Source organism: Phodopus roborovskii, unplaced genomic scaffold, assembly GCF_943737965.1.
Source record: "Phodopus roborovskii unplaced genomic scaffold, PHOROB, whole genome shotgun sequence".
In the NCBI taxonomy this organism is placed as follows: Eukaryota; Metazoa; Chordata; class Mammalia; order Rodentia; family Cricetidae; genus Phodopus; species Phodopus roborovskii.
Genome location: NW_026126884.1, coordinates 81736 through 106251, shown reverse-complemented (window position 1 = coordinate 106251; position 24516 = coordinate 81736). Strand labels below are relative to the sequence as shown.

Here is a 24516-nt window from a genome sequence, read left to right as displayed (position 1 = left end):
TTTATAGGCATGCACCCTTTACCCATGTGATAAATTTAATTTACCAAAAATGTCAGCACAGACTTCATTGTCTCAATCCATCCATGTCAAATGTTGTTATGAATACTTTGTAATTATAAATAATAATCACAAAATTCTAATAGTGATATCTCTCCATACTCTGTTTTCTGAAAATGGTTAAGTGGGGGCACCTACTTTCTACAAAGTAAATAGTTTAGTAAGGACTGTCTCACTGGGATACCTGGCACCCTAATTTATTCTGAGAACCACGGGATATACTAACAGATACACAAAACTATGATACTTATTTGAAAAGTGTTTATTAAGAAATTTCCAATAACTGGGCTACAGAGATGGCTCAGCAGCTAAAAGCACCCGCTATTCTTATTGACGATAAGGGTTCAATACACATTGCACACCTAATGGCTTACAATCATCTGAGTAAGTCCCATTTCAAAGAATCTGGTGCCCTCTCCTGGCCTCTGCAGAACAACAACAAACAAAGTGCACATACATACATGCCCTCAGAACCTATGAAATAGTGCTGGGCATTGTAGCACACACATGTAATACTTTAAATGAAAAGAAACAAGAAGGTGAGGGCTGTTGTTCTCTAACGTAAGAAAAAAACAATCATTACATTGGATTGAAAATTTTGACAACCTCTGCTTCTGAAAACTGCAGGGCATGTGGTGAGTTTTCCTGTTGCTGTTTGATTCTTCTTGTTCATTTATCATTAATTTTCTTTCTTTCTTTTTTTTGGTTATTAAATATCTGTCTATTTTTCTATTTGTTCATTATTTGGAGACAGTGTCTCATTTTGTGTTCCATGGCCTGCCTCAAGCTGAGAGATCCTCCTGCCTTTGCGACCTGAGTGCAGGGATTAAAGGTTTCAGGACCATGTTAATTTTATTAATTAATTATTTTATTTATTTAATTTTTTTGCATCAAGTTTCTCTGTGTAGTCCCATGTGTCCTTGATTCACTCTGTAGACCTTGCTGGGAGGTAAGTCATAGAGATCCACCTGCATTTGCCTCCCAACTACCGGAAATAAAGTCATGGACCACTACTGTCTGAATATTTTTTAAATTATACCTGTTGAAGTTTCTCAAAGTTCCTGAAGTTCATGAAGGTCTTGAAGAAGGAGATCATACAGTATGTACTGAAACAGATTCCTTGGACCAAAGTGAAGAAGACTTATAGGAACATCTTGCCAACCTACTGGTGAAGCATCATACAGAAGAACCCTGAGATGTGACCTTCAGAATCTTCCAGAATTTCAATAGGAAGGATGCCAGGTCAGCAGGAGATTTGCTGGTGAGTTGGGTCAACTTCTTTACCATGAGATTCATGTCATAATTAAGATAATTCTTCTTTAGGCCCAACTCCCATAGGAGAGGCAGGTATGGGGCCCATTTTTCTATTTGAGGAAGTAGGCAGACTGGAGTAGATATGTTAGCTCTGATCTTTGAAGTCAAATGAATTAAGGTTTCATGCCCTAAACTACCTAGATTGTAAAATTTCTACCTAGGACATCAGTAATTTTGCCCTTGCATCAAAACTGAATACTTAACTCTAGAGTGACGTGGTCGCTCTGGATTTGGGCTGTCAGCAATAGGAAACACATGGGGATGAGGAAATTGGCTCTGTCTTTGTAAACATGAAAACCTGACTTCAGAAACTACATAAAAGCCAGGCACCATAGCAAGTTGGCCCTTCGGCATGGCAAGTTGTAAGCCAGCTGAAAAGAAATCTGTCTCAAAACCTGAAATGCAGGAGGGGCTGGAGGGATAGCTTAATATTTAAGAATACCTGCTCCTCTATCACAGGACCTGGGTCAGTTTCCAGAAGCCAGATGATGGTTCACAACTATTATGTAACCCAATGGTCAGGGAATCTAGTGCCCTCTTCTGTCTCCTAAAGGCACATCACTCATATGATACACATATATGTATGCAGACATAAGACCCATATACATCAAATTAAAGCAAGCCCTTTTTTATTTTAATGCAGGGCACCTGAAGAAGACACCCAGTGTTAGTCTCTGGTCTCAACATGTATTGATTCTGTATCCCTCCCCCCATCCACCCACCTATATACTTATAATGCATGTATTTGAAACAAATGTAATCAGTTGTGAAATAAGGTTTCTCATTTTTTTGTCAAGGCTGGGTATGTTTATATCTTTAACAAGCACAGGTATAAAATGGAAAAGCCATATTTCATTAAATAGCATGGTTTTAAGAGTCACATATTTATTTACTCTTGTATAAAATATCAGGATGCAATTTTCTGATAATCTTAGGTCTGTGGCTACAAAAGGTTCTTCACTCCTTAGTGTTTTGTTTGCTGTTTTAAAAATGTCTCTGTGCTGTTCTTTTACTCTGACTTGTTCTGGGACTCCAGATGTGAGCTCAGCATTTGGCTTTGGTTCCAGTGTTGTCCACAGTCATTAAATTTGAATACAAGCTTTGTACTTAGTCCATGCCCTTTACCATGTTTGCTATTTCTCTGTACTTGCCATCACTCTGAATATGCACAACAGTCTGAATGTGATTTGCCTATGAATTTGATGGTAGAAGCTACTCTAGAATATCTTTTAGACATATTTTAATATGTGCTTATATTAAACATTTAGAAAATCATTTTGACCATTTTCTCATGTAGGAAACTCTAGTGGTTTAGTCTGTTTGGAGATAGAAGCAAAGAAGTCTATCCAGCACATACCTCAAGAGGGAAGGACTTGACTTCAAGAAGATTGATCAGTTAAGTCACACAGTAAGCTTTATAGGGGCATGTGTTCATAACAAGTCTAGCTCTTGACTGAAAAGTAATAAGACACAATCAAGAACAGTGATCTTTAAAAATTATGGAGGTAACGTACAGGCAAGAAGATCTGAATCCACATTTCCTGATCTCGTGTAAATGCTGTAGAAGCATGATGGACTACCTACAATTATAACTTTGGCAGGCCCAAGGTCAGGTATCCCAGAGCAAGCTGGCCCACAGAGGCTAGCCCTGTCAGCAGACTCTGGTTTGATTGAGAGAGCCTGCCTCTCTCTCTCTCTCTCTCTCTCTCTCTCTCTCTCTCTCTCTCTCTCTCTCTCTCTCACACACACACACACACACAGTGTTGGGCTAGAATATATGTCCTAGAAATATCTTAACTGCATTTTAGTTGTGATTATGTGACAATTGATGGTATAAATCTTTTGGGATAAATCATATAGCTTGCTGGGTAAGTATTGCTATGTGAATTGTTAATATTTTATTTTATGCATTTTAAGTGCTTGCCTGCATGGGTATATATGTACCACATATATGTCTCTTTGCTACAAGTCAGAAGAGGGTTTTGGTTCTCTTGTAAATGTAGTGAGTGAGGGTAGTCTGCTGGTGGGTGGGTGCTGGAAAATGAACCTGGATTCTTCTGCAGAGAAAGCTCTCTTACACAAATCCCATTCCTGCTATTTAAAGGTGTTATTTTTTCACTTGCTTTTATTATCTTTTCTGCATGTTTAATGTATCTTACTGATTACATTGTAATGTGAGACTAATTGCATTTGTAGATTGGATAGAAATAAAGTAATAGGAAACAATATATCTCAACATTGCCCATTTCTAAAAGACTAGTGTCAAGTGCTAATGATAACATTGTGTCCTGTTTCTTTGTATAATTTAGAAGCTGTTTGAAAAATACTGAGTAGGAGTAGGAGACTAAAATAGCTGTCTTGTGTGTTTCTGCTGGAAATAGTGACCCCCCCCCAATATCCCTGTTGTCTCTAACTCAATTGCCAACACTATGGAGCACCTGATTTTACTGGACAATGGTATTTCTGGCAACAGCACACTTATTACTGCAGTTGAACTAGAGTGGTATGTAAATCTGAGTTCACTTGCCCTGGATTTCTGTGATTTTACAGCTGAGATGGCAAGAGTCTTAACTGATAGCAACCATGTGCCTTCACAGGGATCTCCTGGTCTGCAATGTTTCAGTGATGCACAAATGATTACACAACATGCCAAATGATGAGAACTGCAAAGCCCTAGCAGGAAAGATCTCCAGCCTTCAGGTCTATCTAATGGCTTTTGATGTGCAAGTAGAAGACATGCTAAAGATTCTGAAACCCAGTATACCACTTGAGAGTGTTCACTTTGACAGCTATGTCACTTGTGTCTCAGGGGCTATTGTTGATCTTATATCCAGGCAGTACAGCAAATTTCTCACCCATTTTTTATTGTTTATTGATGTAAGTGACACGTCTGGTTTTCCAGATCTTAGTGACAGGTGCAATAAAGATCAATTGGTTTTATCAGCATGGAGGTGCACAAAGCTCATGGTGTGTGGTTTTATTCACTATAACTTGATACTGGCATCATACCTTAAAGTGTTTCATTCTGGTAAATATATCGCAAGTTTGAAAGTCCTGTCTCAACCCTGAGTGCTCTGTCCCTGGGTCCCTCTAATGATTTTACCTGTCATGAGGAAATAATACTAACGTAGCTAAGGAAATAGATATATAACTACCTACATTGGGTATATTCACTCCAATCAGAAGATCCTGAAATGATTAGGAGGAGGGACACAGAAAGAAGGAAAGTGTGACTTTTATACTTACAACCTCATCTTTTAGATTCTAGTGTTGATGTATTTACTATATTGTTTAAATTATCTATTAGTTATACACATGCTTACTTCTTAGCCAGTCATCTTAGTATGTGTACTATTCTCTTTTGAATAGAGTTGCTATTCAAATATACTAAGAGAACATTTTAATTTAATACAAATACATTTTCTTTTAATACAAATAATATATGAAAATGTCTTACCTAGGCATGGCATCACAAGTACATAATCTCAGCTCTTGAGAGGCTGAGGTAGGAAGATGCCAAGAGTTTGAAAGGGCAGTCTGGTCTACATAAGTGTTCTAGTCCAGCCTGAAATACAGTATGAGACCATGTTCATAAATTAATAATAATCAGAGTATAGCGGCACACATCTTAAATCCCAGGACTTCAAAGGAAGAGGAATACAGATCTCTGTGAGTTCAAGGCCAGCATGGTCTACGAAGCTAATTCTAGGACCACCAGCGATGCTACACAGAAAAATCCTAACTCAAAACAAAAAGAACCAACAAATAGGTAACAAAACAAAGACTGTTTTAAGCACCTCTATAGTAACTCTTTCATTGTTTTTGAAACTATTTTTCTTAGCCTGCAATTGTGTCTTTTTAGGTTTTACTTTATAATTGGCCATAGAATTATAGGTAATAGACAGAAAAAGATCCATATTAAAATTAGCAAGTGGTTGTTGGGGAAGATGGCTCATGGAATGAAGTGCTTAATGTGCAGGTACAGGACTAGAGTTCATATATCTGGAACCCATCTAACAGCCAGGCAGCTTGGTGGCCACCTCAAGTCCTCTACTCAGGAACAGAGAATAGAATCTCTCCCTGGGTCATGCTGTCTAGCTATTCAAGTTCTGGTTCAATGTCAAGATCCTCTCTCAACTAACAAATCAGAGAGCAAACAGGGAAGGCACAGTGTCACCTTTAGATCTCTACAAGTTGGCATACACTTGCATGCATGCACATTGTGTAAAATAAAAACAGGGATTGCCAAACAATCCTTTTTAAAGCTTTTTCATCTTTCAGGGTGTTAGATAGAAATAAAGCTTCATCATCTTCCTCACTTATCCTTTCCCAGAGGTGAACTCTGTTCTGAGGCTGACACATAGTCTTATGTTTCCTATGACTTCTGATAATCAACCATTGCTCTCAAAGTTCCAGATGTCATGACTGTAGACTATGAGAAGCCATAGGAAATATTTTTGCAATGAAGAAAAATTCCTGTTTTGTATATCGGGTTTTTGTTTGTTTGTTTTGGTCCTCAAGACAGGGTTTCTGTGTGTACCCTGGCTATTCTGGAACTCACTCTGTAGATCAGGATGAACTCAAACTCAGATATCTGCCTGCCTCTGACTCCTAAGCACTGGTTCTAAAGGCATGTGCTATCACAGCCCAGATACATACATACATACATACATACATACATACATACATACATATGGGACTTAGGTGGGAAATAAAATGTGTTCCTTATGATAAATCAAATGTCTCTTTTTTTTTCTGAGTGAAATACCACTTGACAGCTCACAACTCTGTTGCCATTCTTAAGACAGTATGAAACACCTAGGTAGTCATGACTTTTTATTCTCAATTTGTTTTAAAGGGAAAGGACTGACATGGTGAAATACAAATGTGTAGCTTCTTATGAAGCACTTACCGAGGAACAGAGTAAACTTACCAAAGACAGAATAATACAGAAGAGAAAGACAGATGCCTTCTTCTTATATTTAAGATGATACCATGTGGGCACTCATCCTCATTGCTATTGCTGGTCTTTGTGGCTCTCATCTCAAATGCTTGCAGTCACTGAAGAAAGCATTAATATTTACCAAGGTGAACTAACCGAGGATGATGTGGATTCCCGTGCATAACCTTATTGAGCAGAGCAAGTATCGCTGGGCCTTGGTCAACCTTGGCAAGCAGTCCTGGACCCTGAATCACTCAGTGTCTTCACTAAACAAAATTGTCATTTTTAGAGTAAACTTCAATGAAGACATTATGTTTTGTAAAATGTATAATTTCTGTGGCCAGATATGCAAGTAGGGTCTTAGTATTTTTTTAGGTATTGTAAACTAAACATTTTGTGCTGTGTTAAATCAGCTTTATAGGATTATATATGTATATTCTATTTCTTGATCAAAGAAAATAGGTATTGGTTTTACAAGTAGAATGTTACATTGTACAGGGCTTTCTTGGTTGATTAGATTGTTACCAAACCTTAAGGGCAAATAGACAATAATTATCTGAGGTTGCTGCCTAACTTTTTCATTGAGGTACTCCGCTTTTTGGACATTTTTATTCTTTCTTTTTCAAACTGCCGCGCTCAGAAGCCAAATACACACACACACACACACACACACACACACACACACACACACACACACACACACATTCATAGCATAGCCAGGTGGATTGAATGTAATGCACTGCATCTATGTATTCTGGTAGCATCTCATTGATTTTGGTTTAAAATAGAAGGGAAGGTAGTGTCCCAAATGAGATATCTTTAACAGAAACCTGAGTTTAACTTTTATTAACTATATAATAATTGATACTGCCAATTACCATCTGAATTTCATATAGTATAAGTTAGATATTGTTTCATCCTTTTTAAATGCATTTATATAAACTGAACACTCAAATTGCTGGATATTTTAGGCTATATCCGACTTAAGTTTTTTCACCTCTTATATTCAAGTTAGCTTCTTCAGCCCAGATATCAAAACAGTGGAGGAAGAAATGAACTGTATTCCAGGGAATACTTCAAGGCTAAGTGAAAGCACAGAACTGTAGGCACACAGGCTTGCAAAACAATATGAGTCATAACATCCTTAACAAGTCGCAGGATTCTCTCTGTCAGCATGCATGTCAGCTGGCAAAGAATAGATCTGCATGAAAAAGTGCCCACAGGCTGGCTGGGTCTGGCTGCTTTGGCCAGCTGGATGCTGCTAGATTGTACTATTTAATGTCAAATTTTGACTTGTGGTATACAGCTGTGCTGTGTGTCAGCATCCTCAGATGAGGGATGGGAAAAAAAAGACAGGAAAAAATGCATTTGAGTGAAGAGAGAATGGAAGGGAAAGAAAGGAAACACAAAATCTTGTTCCATGACAGGTGTGAGTTGCTATGGTACATACATTAATACAGCCTCCAATAATAAAGTAAGTAGCTGACATGGGTGGCTAGCAGTGCTGAGACCTGGCTGCTCCATTGGAAGTTTGGAAACACAATTTATTTATGGAACAACTTTATATATCTTAAAATGGTTTTACCATCTTATATTAAATGAATTTTGACAGGCGTGCACTTTGTCCAGTGAGCACATACTATGTGGATTTTATATGCGCATCTGTAGTGTGAATCCACTGGCACAGTGTGTGTAAATTCCAGATGTGGTGAGAGTTTCTCTTGTACAGGTCATCAGATAAAGCAACTCCTGACAGAAACTGTAAGGAAACCAGAAAAATGTTTGACCCAATGATGGATGTTGTATGGTTTATGTTAAATATATATTCTTTTAATCACTGAAGAAAGCATTAAAAAGTGACCATTGTAATGTATTTTATTGTATATGAAACACAAACTGTCCATGTTTAAATAAAACTCTTTGGCCGCAGAGTTTAGAAAGCTTAAGATTTTTTTTTTCACTTTGAGAAAATCCAAGCTTACAAACAGACTAAGTCAAGCATGTTCACACACTCCTATAATCCTAGTTCTTAGAGACAACCGGAAGATTGTAAATTGAAAGTCACTGTCTCAGTTACTTCTCTGTTGCAGTGAAAAGCACCATGACCAAGGCATCTTATAAAAGAATGTGGTTAATTGGGCTCACAGTTTCAGATGGTGGAAGAAAAGCAGGACAGCAGCAGGAAAATCTGAGAACTCTCTTCTTCATCCACAAGTAGGAGGCAGGAAGAACTGAATATGGCACAGGGCTTTTGAAACCTCACAGTCCTATATCTTAGTAACTGTTCTATTGGTGTGAAATGACACCATGACCAAGGTAGCTCCTGTAAGTGGAAACATTTAACTGGGGGCTTGCTTACAGTCTTGTTGGCTTAGACAATTGTTAACATGTGAAAAGAATGGCAGCATGCCAGCAGGGATGGTTCTGAAGAAGTAGCAGAGTTGCTTATTTTTTTTTCTTTTATTTATTTTATATAACCAAGTTCATTTAAATGAAAACAAACATTTATAGACAATATTTGGGAATTTAGGCATCGTTCTTTCCAAACTACTTCCTACTGGTAAGGGGCGCTGTCATGGGGGATTCGAAGAAGATGCAGAAATCCTGGCTATAGTCTGTAAGGCTGCTTTGTCCAGCTGTTTTGAATGTAGGATCACCTCATACTCTGTTTCAGGTGGTCTGGCTTTATCAAACCACATTAGTCTGGAAGGAATCCACATCTTTTTATTTTCTGTGGAAACAAAAATAGAAATCCTTTTCCCCAGTAACTTGTCCTTGAACTTAAATTTTGGAGTCAAAGCATTTTTTTAATTTAGTTTATTATTTTACATATCAATCCCAGTTCCCTCACCCTCCCCCCTCCTTCCCTCCCTTTCTCTCTCCCTCTTTCCCTCCCTTTTCTCTCTCTGCCCTCTCACATGCCCTCTAACCATCCTCCGCTCCCATACCCCCACCCCAATTCCATATGTAGGGGAATGCCATCCAGTTGGGGCAATGTAGGTCTGACAGGTCATGTGAAGTAGGGACTAGGGCTTCTCTCCTGTCTCTAGATTAAGGCAGTTATCCCAGTCCAAAAACTGGTGTTTCTATGTGAAATAAAAAATTTTATTTTAAAAATATATTCATGAATCTATATAAGTATCTCATATGATATCAATGCATGAATCTATATTTAAAAAGACAGTGGAAGGACAAAAGCCACATGGCAACATACTCTGAAGTGTTGTATACATCACTTCCTAACAGATGTTTTCCATTGATTCAACCATTGTCTACTTTACTAAGTATTGTATACTGCTTTTATGTTTTGTTTATGAAAAAAGATGAAGCAGAGATGGTTACTCTTATATCCTATAATTACACACTCACATTGCTCAAAAGTAATGCCCAATTCAATTTCATGAGCTTTCACCTGTCCCATTATCACTTCAATTAGTCTAAGTATAAGGGAAACTAAATGTGTTATCATGTCAGGCTCTTGTTTCAGGCTATGAACAAACTATGACAGCAAGAATCTGGGTCCCTAGGATTCACAGAGCAGGAGAACGACATTTAGTATGTGATTACTACAGGCCAGAATTAGCACTTAAATAATGAATTCGATTTCTTGAGTTGCAAATTTTAGGTCAGATATGGAACAATTTTGCATGTTTTTATGCCCAATGAAATTAATAGTATTTTGGGAATCAAAATTGCTAATACAAAGTAAAATACTGCTCCAGGGAGAGAAAGAAGAAAGTGGGTTTAAACAGAGATTTAAGGATGTCAAGATTACAAAAGTTTCAATATAAAACTTGATTGTAGATAAATACCAGTCATAAGTTCTTTTCAATTTGCTGAATCAAGAAATAAAATGGAAATGAAGAAGTGAAGTAGATGTACATGTTGTAAAATTCTAATTAACAGAATAGAGGGAAACAGTGCATTCAGTACAAAGCTTTGCTTTCTGTCTGGAGCAGAAACACCTCCTGGTCACTGAATGTCCCCATTGCCACTAGGGAACCATTCCAGTCATGATCACACTACTGTGCTAGAGAATGATTTCTTATACTGTTCCTTTACACTGAAGCAAAATATAACTGACCAGGTGAAAACCACTGGTTGAATACACCCACAGAAAATTCATTAGTTAGGTCTCACTCTCTATTCCTATCAGTATTCAAGACCAAGAACATGAACACCAGTCTGAAGATACTTGAACTCCCTACCTCAGAAAGAGGTATCTCAAAGTAGTTACATCATGGCAGCTCTCTCAATGCAGCCCATGGAAAACAGTCAATATATTATATGTTAAGAATAAAATGGCAGGCATGGTGGTTCACACCCTTAATTCCAGCACTCTATGGGCAAAATCAGGAATATCTCCAAAGTCAAGGCCAGCCTGGTCATCACAGCAAGTACAAGGGACTACACACACAGACCCTATCTCTAAGAAGCAAGCAAATAAAATTAATCAATGTATAAATAGTTAAACTGAGAAAAGAGGAAATATATAAAAAGCCAGTCAGTCTGACAGGAAGGGAATAGGGCTCTATGCCTACTGTGTGAGCTGAGAACCTCAGCTGTCACCAGAATGTACTGTAGAAAGATAATCTTCCAGCTGTCAATTAATCACCATACATTGAGCATCAGAATAGGAATGTCTGTACCTAATTGTGCTCTCTCTCTCTTTCTCTCTCTCTGTGTCTCTCTCTCTGTCTCTCCCATCTCTTTCACCCATCACACACAGCATACACAAGCACACTTGTTTTTGAAGTGTTAAAACTAGTCAGTGAACTAAGTTAAAAAAAAAAACCTGAAGTTCATCATTAGGCAATATTCTGGCTTCTTTAAACCATATGTAAGTTTTTAAAGTCTCTTATTCTTCATTTTTGGTCATTCATATCTAACTGCAAAAAGTAGGGTACATATTTTGTAAGATAACCAAATCACAAAAACTACAAATGCTTTACATCTTTTTATATAATTTATGTCTGCAAATAGATGCATTGTCTGATGAATACATGCATGTCTGGTGTACTTGGAGGCAGAAGTGGCCACTGGATTCCTTAGATCTGGAGTGCTTTAAACCCCAATATGGATACTGAACTCTGGTTTGACGTAGCAGCCAGTCTTAACTACTGAGCCACCATCTCTCTAGCCATAGACATTTCCCCCTTGAACCACTGAATTATTGGTACAGTAAAAAAGACTACATTATGGAATCATGTTTATGGAAACCTGGCTGGGTTTTTGGTTATTTATTTTGTTTTGTTTTGTTGTTTTATATAATCAATGACAAACAAGATTATTTATTCAATTGAAATTTATTTGATTAAATATACATTACCTCTACATTTATCTAAAATCATAGTGAACACATTCCAGGTAAAGATACAAAGCATTCCCAGTTTAAGATAGACCAATAATAAAATTCCATTTATAAAACTACCATAATTATGAATAGGTAGTCCACCTGAAAAATACTATACAGAATTAAATAAAATGGAAAAAAATTACCAATAAGATTCAGAGTTAAATCATCCTTATTTACAAAATGCTATCCTGTTACCATTTGATTTGAGGAACAATATCATCACATAGGAACAGCAGTTACCTAAACTTCATCTAAAAAGAAAATGGATGCCGAGGAATTGGTCAGGTCTCCTCTGTCTCCAGATGTTCCAGTGCAGGCTGGAGGTTCTGGTGCAGGTTGACTGGAAGTAGGATTCAAGTCAGGGGAGAACTCATTTCTACTTTGAGATGTAAGAGTGGTTGAAGAACTTGAATCTTGTGGGAAGATAAGATGGAAATCCCCTTCATTTGCACACATTTCTCCCTGTTCCAAGAGACAGGAAAAAGGCAGTGGGAGTTGAAACCCTGTACTGCACCTTTGTTAAACCACTAGTTCTCCAGCCCTTATTCTGGTATCCAAACATTCATACCACAATATTTGATCTGCCAAATAAATCTTGACATTACATAATGGAATTTTAGCTACAAAGGACTAATAATAACATCACAAAAAAATTTCGAGGGTGTTTGTCACTGGCAGCTATGCAAGATCTCAATACAGTGCAGACTTACTGGAAATAAGCTTTTCAATACATTAAAACTTTGAAACTTAACAATCAGGTCAGTGATCTCGACCTGATGTCCTATTTGAAGCATTTCCTGTCATGCCAAGGACAACTTTAAATCCCTCCACCACCAAAAGAAGCCTCATGGCATGCTCATAGAAACTTAAGACTAAAGGTGAGGGCACAGAGGAGACAACTAGGACAACTAAGCTAGTTCTTGTCTAGTATTGAAAATATGATTTTCTGTGTGGAAACATGTGATTCAAAAGGGGGAGATTATGCTGTAAAATCAATAAATTACTTTTATTTTAAAATGTAAGGGTTGGAAAGAATTTCAAAAAATTCAATAAATGACTAAATATGATCTTAGATTTTAATTAGGATCATGTGGGAACCGCTACTTAAGAGACATACTTAATACTTTAAAACAATTTAGCCAGTAATCATAAGACAAACATCTAAGTAATTATTTTAAATATTTTTTATTTTAAATATTTTAAATATACTCTTATATGAAGTACACATATACTTAACATTAAAAATGCTTGCAACTGAACATTGGTGGCACAGGCCTTTAATCCCAGTATTTAGGAAGCACAGACTAGCTTTCCAGTTAAGGCTCCAAAGCTATAGGGAAACCCAGCCTTGGGGAGAAAAACAAAGCAAAACAAAAACCTGCTTATACATTCAATGATCTTTTATCCTATCATATTACAGTTAAAATTCAAATTCAAATTTGCCTAATATTGATCAAGGTGAAGCTTTTACTTCATTTGATGCTGGACAGTAACCTGTGAGCCATATAAACCCTTTCCCTCTCAAGTTGGTTCTGGCTAGTGTTTCTCCCTGTAAAAGGAACCAAACTTGATGGAAAGCACAGATAAGCACTGACACAAACACAGACCTTTAAAAAAGCCTACATGGCATTGGAGGAAACTGCAGGCCTTCAAAATCCCTTATTGGGACATACTGTTGAGGATCTGCACAGGTGTTTCCTGGTGGAGGAGTTGGTGGGATCTGTCCTCTAGGATCACCTGGTAAGGCATGGCCTCCAGGGCCTCTAACTTTGGGAACAAGTGGAGGAATCAAGCCATGGCCAGCTGGTTGGCATTCAGCAGGGACATAGTTGGGCACACTTGCCTTCTGTAACAGAGAAACAATCAGCAGTAAGTAAAGACATTTAATTAACAGCTCCTTTCCTGGGTTGTAAGGCATAGAAGAAAGCAGTCCATTACATTCTAGTAAAGCTGGGGATAGGCTCAGTATCCCACAAATGTGCAGGAGCTGCTTATTTGTTATTCTAAGTAGTTTTACTGACTTCACTCTCTCCACACCTCTTCCACATTGTAGTTGAAGTTCTAGCTAAGGCATTAAGACAACAAAATGAGATCCACGGAATACAAATTGAAAGTAACAAATCAAACTTTCACTATTTGCAGATGATATGACAGGTTACATCAGGGAATACCTACCACTGATAGACACCTTTACCAAAGTGGCAGGATACAAAATTAACTAAACATATAAAAAAATAATCACTAACCCTACTATATACATATGATAAAGGGGCTGAGAAAGGAATCACAGAAACATCTCCTTTTTTTGCATTATCCAAGAAAACATAAAATAGCTTGGGGTAATGTTAACCAAACAAGTGAATAACTTATTTAATAAGAATTTTGAGTCTTTAAAGAAAAAAATTAAAGAAGATACCAGAAAATGGGAAGATCTCTCATGCTTTTGGATAGGTAGGATCAACATAGTAAAAATAGTAGTCTTTCCAAAAGTAATCAACAGATTCAATGCAATCCCTATCATAAACCCCAGCACAATTCTTCACAACCTTGAAAGAACAATAGTCAGCTTCCTATGGAAAAACAGTAGACCCAGGGTAGGCTAGACAATGTTGTATAATGAAGGAACTTCTTTCTGGAGGCATCACTATCCCTTTCTTCAAGCTCTACTGTAGAGCTATAGTCCTGAAAACAGTTTGGAACTGTCACAAAAATAGATAGGAAGACCAATGGAATCAAAGTTAAAACACTGATATTAACTCATACATCTACCAATACCTGATTTTTGACAAAGCAGCTAAAGTTATACAATGGAATATAAAAAGCATTTTCAACAAATTGTGCTGGCATAACTGGAGGCTGACCTGTAGAAGACTCCAGATCACCATGCATAATACTTAAGTCTAAATATATCAAAGAAAGACCTCACCATAAATCCAGCCACATTGAACCTCCCAGAAGAGAAAGTGGGAGGTATCCATGAAAAAAATTGGTACAGGAGCCTGCTTCCTGAACATAACTCCAGTACCACAGACTCTGAGATCAACAATTAATAAATGAAATCTCTTGAAATTGAAAAGCTTCTTTAAGACAAACGACACCGTCAACAAGACAAAATGGCAGCCCACACAATGGGAAAAGATCTTCAACAACCCCACATCTGACAGAGGGCTGATTTCCACAATGACAAAGAACTCAAGAAGCTAGGTACCAAAACATCAAATATTCTAATTAAAAAGTACGGTACAGAACTAAATAGAGACACCTAAGAATGTGTTCAAAATCCTCAGCCACCAGGGAAATGCAAATCAAAAAACTCTGAGATATCATCTTACTCCTGTCAGAATAGCTAAAAACAAAAACACCAATGACAGTTTATGCTGGAGAGGATATGGAGACCGTAGTAAATTCTTCCACTGCTGGTGGGAGTGCAAACTCGTACAGACATTTTGGAAATCAGTATGGTGGTTCCTCAGAAAAATGGGAATCAGTGTACCTCAAGTTTCAGTAATTCCACTCTTAGGCATATACCCAAAATATGCACACTCATACAACAAGGACATTAGTTCAACTATGTTCATTGAAGCATTATTTGCTCAACTGAAGAATGGATGGAGAAAATGTGGTACATTTAAAGAATGAAATACTACTATTCAGAGGGAATAAACAACGTAATCTGGAAATTTTCTGGCAAATGGAAGGAACTAGATGGAACCATCCTGAATGAGGTAACCCGGTCACAAAATGACAAACATGGTATGTACTCACTCATATATGGCTTTTGGACAGAGCAAAGGATGACCAGCCGACAATCCACAATGCCAGAGAAGCTAGGAGACAAGGCGGACCCTCAGAGAGACATACATGTTGCCGTGGAGAAGGAGAAATGGGCAAGATCTCCCTAGAAAATTGGGAGAATTGTGGATGGTGGGAGTTAGGGAGAAAATGATGAGAGAGGTAGGCAAGATGGAACAGGAAGATTGAGTTAGGGAAAGAATAGGGGAGAGCAAGAAAGGAGACATTATAATAGAGGGAGCCATAACAGGTTTTAAGAGAAATCTGGCACTAGGGAAATGCCAAGAGATCTATAAGAATGACCCCAACTAACAATGTGAGCAACAGTGGAAAGGCTACCATAAATGCCTTACCTTGATAATGAGATTGATAACTAACTTATATGCCATCATAGAACCCTCATCTAGTAGCTGATGGAAACAGAAGCAGTACCCACCGCTAAACACTGAGCCAAACTCCTAGAATGCAGTTGCAGAGAGGGAGGGATGTTGAGAAAAGCAGTGAAGGTCAGGCTACAGAAACTCACAGAGGCAGCCTACCTGAACAAGGGGAAACACATGTACACAAAACTGGACTGAGTAATCAGCATTGGACTGACTTAGACCTCTAGAACGTGGGTCTCAGGTAGAAGGCCCGGTAAGTCTAAGGGGCTTCTGTCAGTGGAACCAGGATGTATCCCTGGTGCACAAAAGGACTTTGGGTGCACATTCTCCATGGAAAAATATTCACTTAGCCTAGAGCCAGGAGGGAGGGCCTAGTCCCTACTTCAAATAATTTGACAGATTTAGATGATACCACCTGGAAGGCATCACCCTCCCAGTGGAGGGTTACAGGAATAGGATGGGAAGGGTCCCAAGGGGGCATAGGAGAGAGAAGGAATAGGGACCCGTATCTAAAACAAGAAAAAATAATAAATATAAATAAAAAAAGATTCAAATAAGATTTCAAGGGAGATTTTTTAATTTAATTTATTGTTTTACATGTCGATCCCAGTTCCCACTCTCTCCCTCCCTCCCTCCCTCCCCCCAACCCTCCCTCCCTCCTTCCCTTCCTTTTACCCTCTCTGCCCTCTCACATGCACTCTAAACACCCTCCCCTCCCATCCCCACCCCAATTCCATGTGTAGGAGAATGCCATCTAGTTGGGGTCATGTAGATCTGACAGGTCATGTGAAGCAGGGACTAGGGCTTCTCTCCTGTCTATAGATTAAGGCAGTTATCCCTTCATGGGGGATATGTTCGCAAAGTCCTTTTGTGCACCAGGGATACATCCTGGCTCCACTGTCTGAGGTCCCTTAGACTGCTCAGTCCTTCTGGCTGAGACCCATATTCAGGGGGGCCTGAGTCAGTCCCATGCTGGCTTCCCAGCTATCAGTCTGGGGGCCCGTTAGCTCCTCCTTGTTCAGGTAAGCTGTCTCTATGTTCTTCTGCCGCATGGTCTTGTCCTCTCCATCTGCTTCTGGGTTCTAGTTCAACTCAGTGTTTATGTATGGGTGTTTGCTCCTGTTTTCAACAGGCATTAGTTGAGGGCTCCATGGAGAAGTTAGTTGTTGATCTCACTCACCGGGAAGGGCATTTATGATAGCCTTTCCACGGAAGCTGAGATTGTTAGTTGGGAGCAGTCTTGTAGTTCTCTCGACCTTTCTTTGTGTTCAATTTTATCTTCAAACCAATATTGGCTCCCTCTTTTATGTTCTCTCTCTCTGTCTCTGTCTCTCTCTCTCTCTCTCTTTCCTATCTTCTATTCCTAACCAGGCTCAAAACAAGTTACTGGGGAAAAGTATTTCTATTTTTATTTCCACAGAAAATGAAATGATGTGGATTCCTTCCAGACTAATGAGATTTGATCATGCCAGACCACCTGAAACAGAGTACAAGCTAATCCTACATTCAAAACAACTGGACAAAACAGCCCTACAGACTACAGCCAGGATATCTGAATCTTCTTCGAATCCCCCCAAGAGAGTGCCCCTTATCAGCAGGAAGTAGCTTGGAAAGAACGACGCCCAAATTCCCAAATATTGTGTATAAATATTTGTTTTCATTTAATTGGACTTTGTTATATAAAAATTAAATAAAATAAAGAAAAAGATTTCAAGGGAGAAAATCTGAAATCGTGTATAGCACCTAAACAAGCTTTGAATTTCATGTAAATGTTGTACTTCTTTTAGGGCGATATATTGGGCTTCTTTCTCTGTTTTTTATTTTAATATTTTTTTTCATTAACAGGAATGGGTGTTTTCCTACATGTACGTCTTCATACTATATACATTCAGTTTTCTGGAAGTATACAATAAGCCTTCAGATCCCTTGAAACAGGAGGTAAGAAGGTGCTGGGAATTAAACCCAAGTTCTTTAGGAGAGCAGCCAGGGCTCTTAACCTGTAAGCCATTTAGCAAGCCTATGTGGATTTTTGAGACAAGATCTGCTTATAAGGCCCACACAGGCTTTTAATTTACCATCTTTCTGATGTAGCCTGCCAAAATGCATGGATTACATGGACCATCAAAATCTGTCTTGTGATCTGTACTATTTCACAGAAAGTTACAAGCCAACAATGAGAATGTTAACTCTAAGTACAGGTATATTATATTAATATCATAATATCACAAAGTAGAAGAGCTCTCACCTTGTTCTAATAAAACAGAGAAACTAGTTGTGGATTCTTGGGTAGAATTCAGTTTCCAATACTTACCCCAGGTTCTGTTTTGGTGGCATTCTTCTTGTATTCCAACATGGAGGATGCTGGCCCATCTAGACAGGAAAATTAAATCAGGAGAACTTCATGAGTTCTCAATTTATCCCACGACTGTTTCCAGATCCAAGTGACCCTGACATGTTCCACTCCCCCTGGCCAGTACAGAGAACAACTGGACACAAATACAATAGTATTCCTCATTAGGGTCCCCAAAGCACCATGAGAACCTTGGAAATTTCAATAGGAAAAAAAGAACATTCTTTTGCAGTGTGCTGGTGACCTTTCCAACAGGCTCTTAGGTAATCATACTGAGGTAGCCTAAGCGAAGAACTCAGGATGAAGCATCTGCTTCCTCTGTCTATGTGTGACATCCCTTCCCTCAGTATATAACATATATTTTTGTTAAAAAGTACCCTTATAGATAACAAATACACAATGAAAATTTAAATGCTTTAAATGCTTTCATTTTATACTTAATGTGATTTTCTGTCATACCTACAGTAGATACACATCTTTCCCACCTTCAGAGGTGAGTGATAATTGAAGAGGTCCTGGGAGATTCACTCAACTAAATGAAAAATGATTAAATAAGGTAACTAATAAAGAACATGAAACCAAAAAATTTTACTGGTTGTCTTACACAAATCAACTGACATTTTCCTGGCTAAAATCTTTCACTACTACACTGGATATAAATAAAGGGTTTAAAAAGTTGAGAAGTAAAAAAAAAAAGTTGAGAAGTTTGCTATTGAAAAGAGTAAAGTTTGTATTACAACCCTTGAAGGAAACCCTTCAAATGGCAACAAAACTAACCTTAACACATTCATTAGATGACATATATGAAATATGACACAACAAGAAAGGGCTAGAGAAATGTGTTTACAGGGTAATGTTATGGGCTGCTCTTCCTTAGGACTTATGCTTAATAGCAAGCCACTACACAGCAGCACACAACCATCTGTAACTCCACTTCCTGGGGCACTGATTCCCTGTTATGGCATTCTGTGGAATCATACACACATGTCATACACAGAAATCAGATGGTAGAGATGACAGATTAATGGGATACCTACCAAAGAAAGGTGCTAACGGGGAATGCAACCAGGCCACAGGAGAGAAGTGACTTATAGTGAACTGCAATGTGGGTGTTGTCAAGGAAAATAATATGAACCTATGACAATTGAAATGGTACTTGTCTATTACTTGAAATCATGATTTACTGTGTAGAAACTTGAGTAACCAAAGGGGACATTACGATGTAAAACCAAAAATTATTTTTATTTAAAAATGTAGGTGTATAAAAAAATTTCAAGGACTTCAGAAATAATTATGTTGTAGAGGATGTGGAGGAAGGAGAACGCTCATCCACTGCTGGTGGGAGTGCACACTTGTACAGCCATTTTGGAGATGAGTATGGTGGTTCCTCAGAAAAATGGGAATCAGTCTACCACAGATCCGGCAATGCCACTCTTAGGCATATACCCAAATGATTTACATCCATGAAACAAAGACATGTGCTCAACTATGTTCATAGCAGCTTTATTTGCAATAGCAAGAACTGGAAGCAATCTAGATGCCCCTCAACTGAAGAATGGATAGAGAAGATGTGGCACATTTACACAATGGAATACTACTTTACAGAAAAAAAAAAACAATGGAATCTTGAAATTCACAGGCAAGTGAATGGAACTTGAAGAAACCATCCTGAATGAGGTAACCCAGTCACAAAAAGAGGAACATGATATGAACTCACTCATATATGGAATTTAGACATACAGTAAAGGATCACCAGCCTATAATACACACCTCCAGAGAAACTAGGATACAAGGAGGATTCTAAGAGATTCACTTAAGGTCCGTCAGAGAAGGGGAAAGGGACAATGTCTCTGAGCATTTTGGAAGTGGGGGGACAACAGTGAGTGTAGAGGGAGTTAGGAGAAAGAGAAGGGGAGGAGAGGAAAGCACATGGGACTTGGAAGATTGAGTCAGAGGAGCAATAGACAAGAGGGGGGAGAGAGAGAGACAGAGACAGAGACAGAGAGACAGGGAGAGAGAGAACCATAAAAGAGGGAGCCATTAAAGGTTTGAAGAGAAAACTGACTCTAGAGAAATATCCAGTGACCTACAAGACTGACCTCAACTAACAATTTGAGCAACAATGGAAAGGCTACCATAAATGCCATTTCATGATAAGGAGATCAACGACTAACTTATCCTCCATCATGGAGCCCTCATCTAGTAGCTGATGGAAACAGAGGCAGACACCCACATTTAAACACTAAGTTGAACTGGATTCTAATGCAGAGAGGGAGGACAAGACCAGACTTCAGAAACACACAGAGACAGCTGACCTGAACAAGGAGGAGCTAATGGGCCCCAGACTGATAGCTGGGAATCCATCATGGGACTGAATCAGACAGCCTGAACATGGGTCTCAGCTGGAAGGCCTGGGCAGTCAAAAGGACCTTGGACAGAGGAACCAGATGTATACCTGGTGCACAAATGGACTTTGGGAGCACATTCCTTTAATCTGGAGGCAGAAGGTGAAGCCTATTCCCTACTCGAAATGACTTGACAGATTTAGGTGACCCCTCCTGGAATGCATCACCCTACATGTGGAGTGGGGTGGTGGGAGTGGAGGTTGGTCTGAGGGCATGGGAGAATGGGAGAGAGGGAAAGAGCAAGTGAGGGAGAGGGAACTGGGATTGATATGTAAAATAAATAAAGAAACAAACAAACAAATAAAAATTGTATATCTCCCTCTTTAAAAAAATTAAAATATAATCATGTGGGAACTGCTATTCAGGAGTAATACTTGAAACCACTTTTAAATAACTTAGAAAACATATAACTAATTATTCAAATAATGGCCCCAATGCATTTCTATGAAATGAAACACACATAATTAAAATCTAAAAACTACTTGCAGCTGGGCATTGTTGATACAGGCATTTAATCGCAACACTTGGGAAGCAGAGAGATGTGGATTTCTGTGAGGTCATGGCTAGTCTGTTCTACTGAGTGAGTTCCAGGGCAGGCTTCCAACATATACAAAAACTTTGCCTTGGGGAGAATAAAACAATCAAACAAAAATACCCCACAAACAGCCTGTACATTTACTGATCTTCTGGCCTATCACAGCACAGTTCAAATTCAATGTTCCCTATGGTGGATCAAGGTGAAACCTTGACTTACTTTGTTGATGGAATGTATCTTTGAACCATGAAAACTGTTTCCCCCTCAAGTTGGTTCTGGCCAGTATTTCTCCCAGTAACAGAAACCAAACTTGAATAAAAGAACAGACAAACATTGACACATGCAGGGACCTTTAAAAATGCCTACCTGGCACTGGAGAGAAAGGTGGGCCTGCAAAGTCCCTGGGTGTGATATACTGTCCAGAATCTTCACAGATGTTTCCAGGAGGAGGTGGAGGCAGGATTGGGCCTCTTGGATTCCCTGGAAAGGCAGGGCCTCTAGGACTTCTGACCAAAGGATCCAGTGGAGGAATCATGTCATGACCAACCACATTGCATTCAGGAGGACTAGAGTTGGGCAAAGGTGCCTTCTGTAACAGAGTCACAATCAACAGTCAGTGAAGCTTCTTGATTCATAGCTCCTTTCCTGTGAGTGTAGGAATTATAGAAAGCCTGGGAACAGGCTGAGTTTTCCACATGTGTGTGAGAGCCACTTATTCACAGTCAGAAGTAGTTTTACTATCTCAACAGAAAGCTTTATGGATGGAACTAATCATCTACCTAGCTCCACCACAAAAACAAGTACAGTAAAAGCAGATCAAAGAGACACTTTTAAAAACAGATATACACCAGGATATGGTGGCACAGGCCATAAATCTCAGAATTTGTCTATTAGAGAAAGGTGGATATCTATCAGAATGAGGGTGCCTGGTCAATAGAGTGAGTTTCAGGACTGACTCAAGATCTACTGGGAAATCCTATCTCTAGGAAAAAACAACAAACAACAACAACAACAAAACCCCCCAAAACATAGAACTTTTATCAAAAATAGATGCAAAAGGAAAATGTTTAACATGTTGATGATTTCAAAATGATCCAAATTAATTTTATATTTGAAAAATGAAATACATGTTTAGATTCAAATAAGATTCAAGGAAGAAAATCTGAAATAGTAGACAGCACATATACAAGCTTTGAAGTTCTTCTAAAACTTGTAGTTCTTTAAGTAGGAGATATCAAGTTTTTTTCTCTTGCTTTTTTTTTTTTTTTTTTTTTTTTTTTTTGTATATTTTTAATGCCAAAGAAATGGGTGTCTTGCTTGCATGTATATCTGCATACTCCACAAATTCATCGTTAAATTTTTGGTTGTGAGCCTTGCCTTTAATGGCTGAGCCATCTCTCCAGCCCTATAAACTCATTGTGAAAGAATGATAGGATAGGGTTTCAGATCCCTTGAATTGGAGGTAAGGATTGTCTGCCTGAAATCATGTGCTGGGATTCAAACCCAGCTCCTATGGGAGAGCAGCCAGTGCTATTAACCTGTTAGCCATTTCTCCAGCTCAGTAGTTTTTTGATTCACAATCTATGTATATTGGCTACACTGGCTTTGAATGTACCATACTCCTGCCTCATGATGTGGGAGTTGGAAAAAACTCGAATCTTGCGGTGAGGTAAGATGGAAATGCCCTGGGTTCAATCACATTTCTCATGTTCCAAGAGGTGGGTAAAGGACAGCTTAAGTTCAAAGCCCAAATACAAAACCGAAATCTTCAGCACTTGTACTGATATCCCATCACTCAGACATTACTTGACCTAAGAAATCTTGACACTGAAAAAAAAAAAACCTTCTTAGCTACATAGGACTAATAAGAAAGAATGTCTCCAGCAATTTCAGGTATATTTTCCCTATCTTGGCAGCTATGCAAGATCTCAATACATTAGAGACTTACTGTAAAATAGATTTTCAATGGAGTAAATCTCAAAGACTTAACATTCCCATTATGATCCTGACCTGATATCCTACAAGATACATTTCCTGTGTTGCCAATGAAATAAATTCCCTCCAAAATTCTATTCTCATATCATTCTCCTAGAAGGTTAAGAGTAGTTGCCATGGCAAAGTACAGACACTTAGGACAACTGAGCTGGTTCTAGTATAGTACTTGAACACTTGATTTACCGTATAGGAACATGTGAAGCAAAAGAGAAAATTATGCTGTATAAACAACAAATAACTGTTATTTTCAATTATAAAGGCTGGAAAGAAGTTGAGGAATTCAACAAATTCAGTGAGGTCCATGACTGGCACCATATCTAATGGGAACACTATCTCTAGTAAAAAAAAAAAAAAATAGAAAAGAAAACAGATACTTTTTAATCGAACACACACACACACACACACAGGAAAATGATTGATATGTGGACACTTATAAAATGACAAAGTCATTTGAAAAGTAAAATACATACATATTAATATTCAAATAAGATTCCAAGGAAGAAAATATGAAATAGTGTAAAGCAAGTAAACAAGCTTGGAAGTTCATGTAAAAGTTGAACTTCTTGAATGGGAGATATCTGGTTTCTTTCTCTTGTTGGATTATTTTAGTGTGTTTTTTTTTTTCATTTCACAGATATGGTATATTTGCCTGTATGTATGTCTGCATACTATAGTCATTCAGTGTTCTGTAAGGATAGAATATGCAAATCCCTTGGAGGTAAGATGGATTGTGAGCCACCACTCCTAGCTTGGAAATTAAACCTAGGTCCTGTATAAAAGGAGACAATGCATTTAACTTGAATGCCATTTCTCAAGTCTGTGTGGTTTAATGAGGCACATTCTGCATTTATAGCCCATACTGGATTATATATTCCCATCCTACTGCCTCACTCTGGAAACTGCTGGGATCACATGTACCATCAAACAAAGGCTAGTGAGCTAAACAATTTCACATAAGGTTACAGACCAACAAAGAAAGTTAATGCTAAATGCAAGTATATTTAACTCAAGCCTTGCTCTAAAATAAACAAGAAACTAGGTGTGCATCCACGGGTAGAATTCAATGTTCAGTACTTACGTTTGGATGATGTTTGTTGGCATTCTTCCCAGAATACAATGTGCAGGATAAATACATATATAATAGGTAAAATACATACATAATAGGATCCCAAAAAGATTTCAAGAAAGAAAATCTGAAAGAGGGTACTGAAAGTAAACAAGCTTGGAATTCATCTAAAAGTATACTACTTGAAGTGTTAGATATCTGGTTTATTTCTCTTGTTTGTTTATTTTAGGATATTTTTTATTTCAGAGACATGGGAATTTGCCTGCATGTATTTCAACATGTTGTATGCATTTACTATTCTGGAAATATATGATAGGGCAT

At 38.2% G+C, this 24516-nt stretch overlaps 1 pseudogene; it reads left to right on the top strand.

The window, feature by feature from the left end:
* The first annotated feature begins 353 nt into the window (after window positions 1-353).
* On the top strand, window positions 354-4440 carry LOC127214651 (F-box only protein 33-like; annotated as a pseudogene).
* Window positions 4441-24516: the final 20076 nt, after the last annotated feature.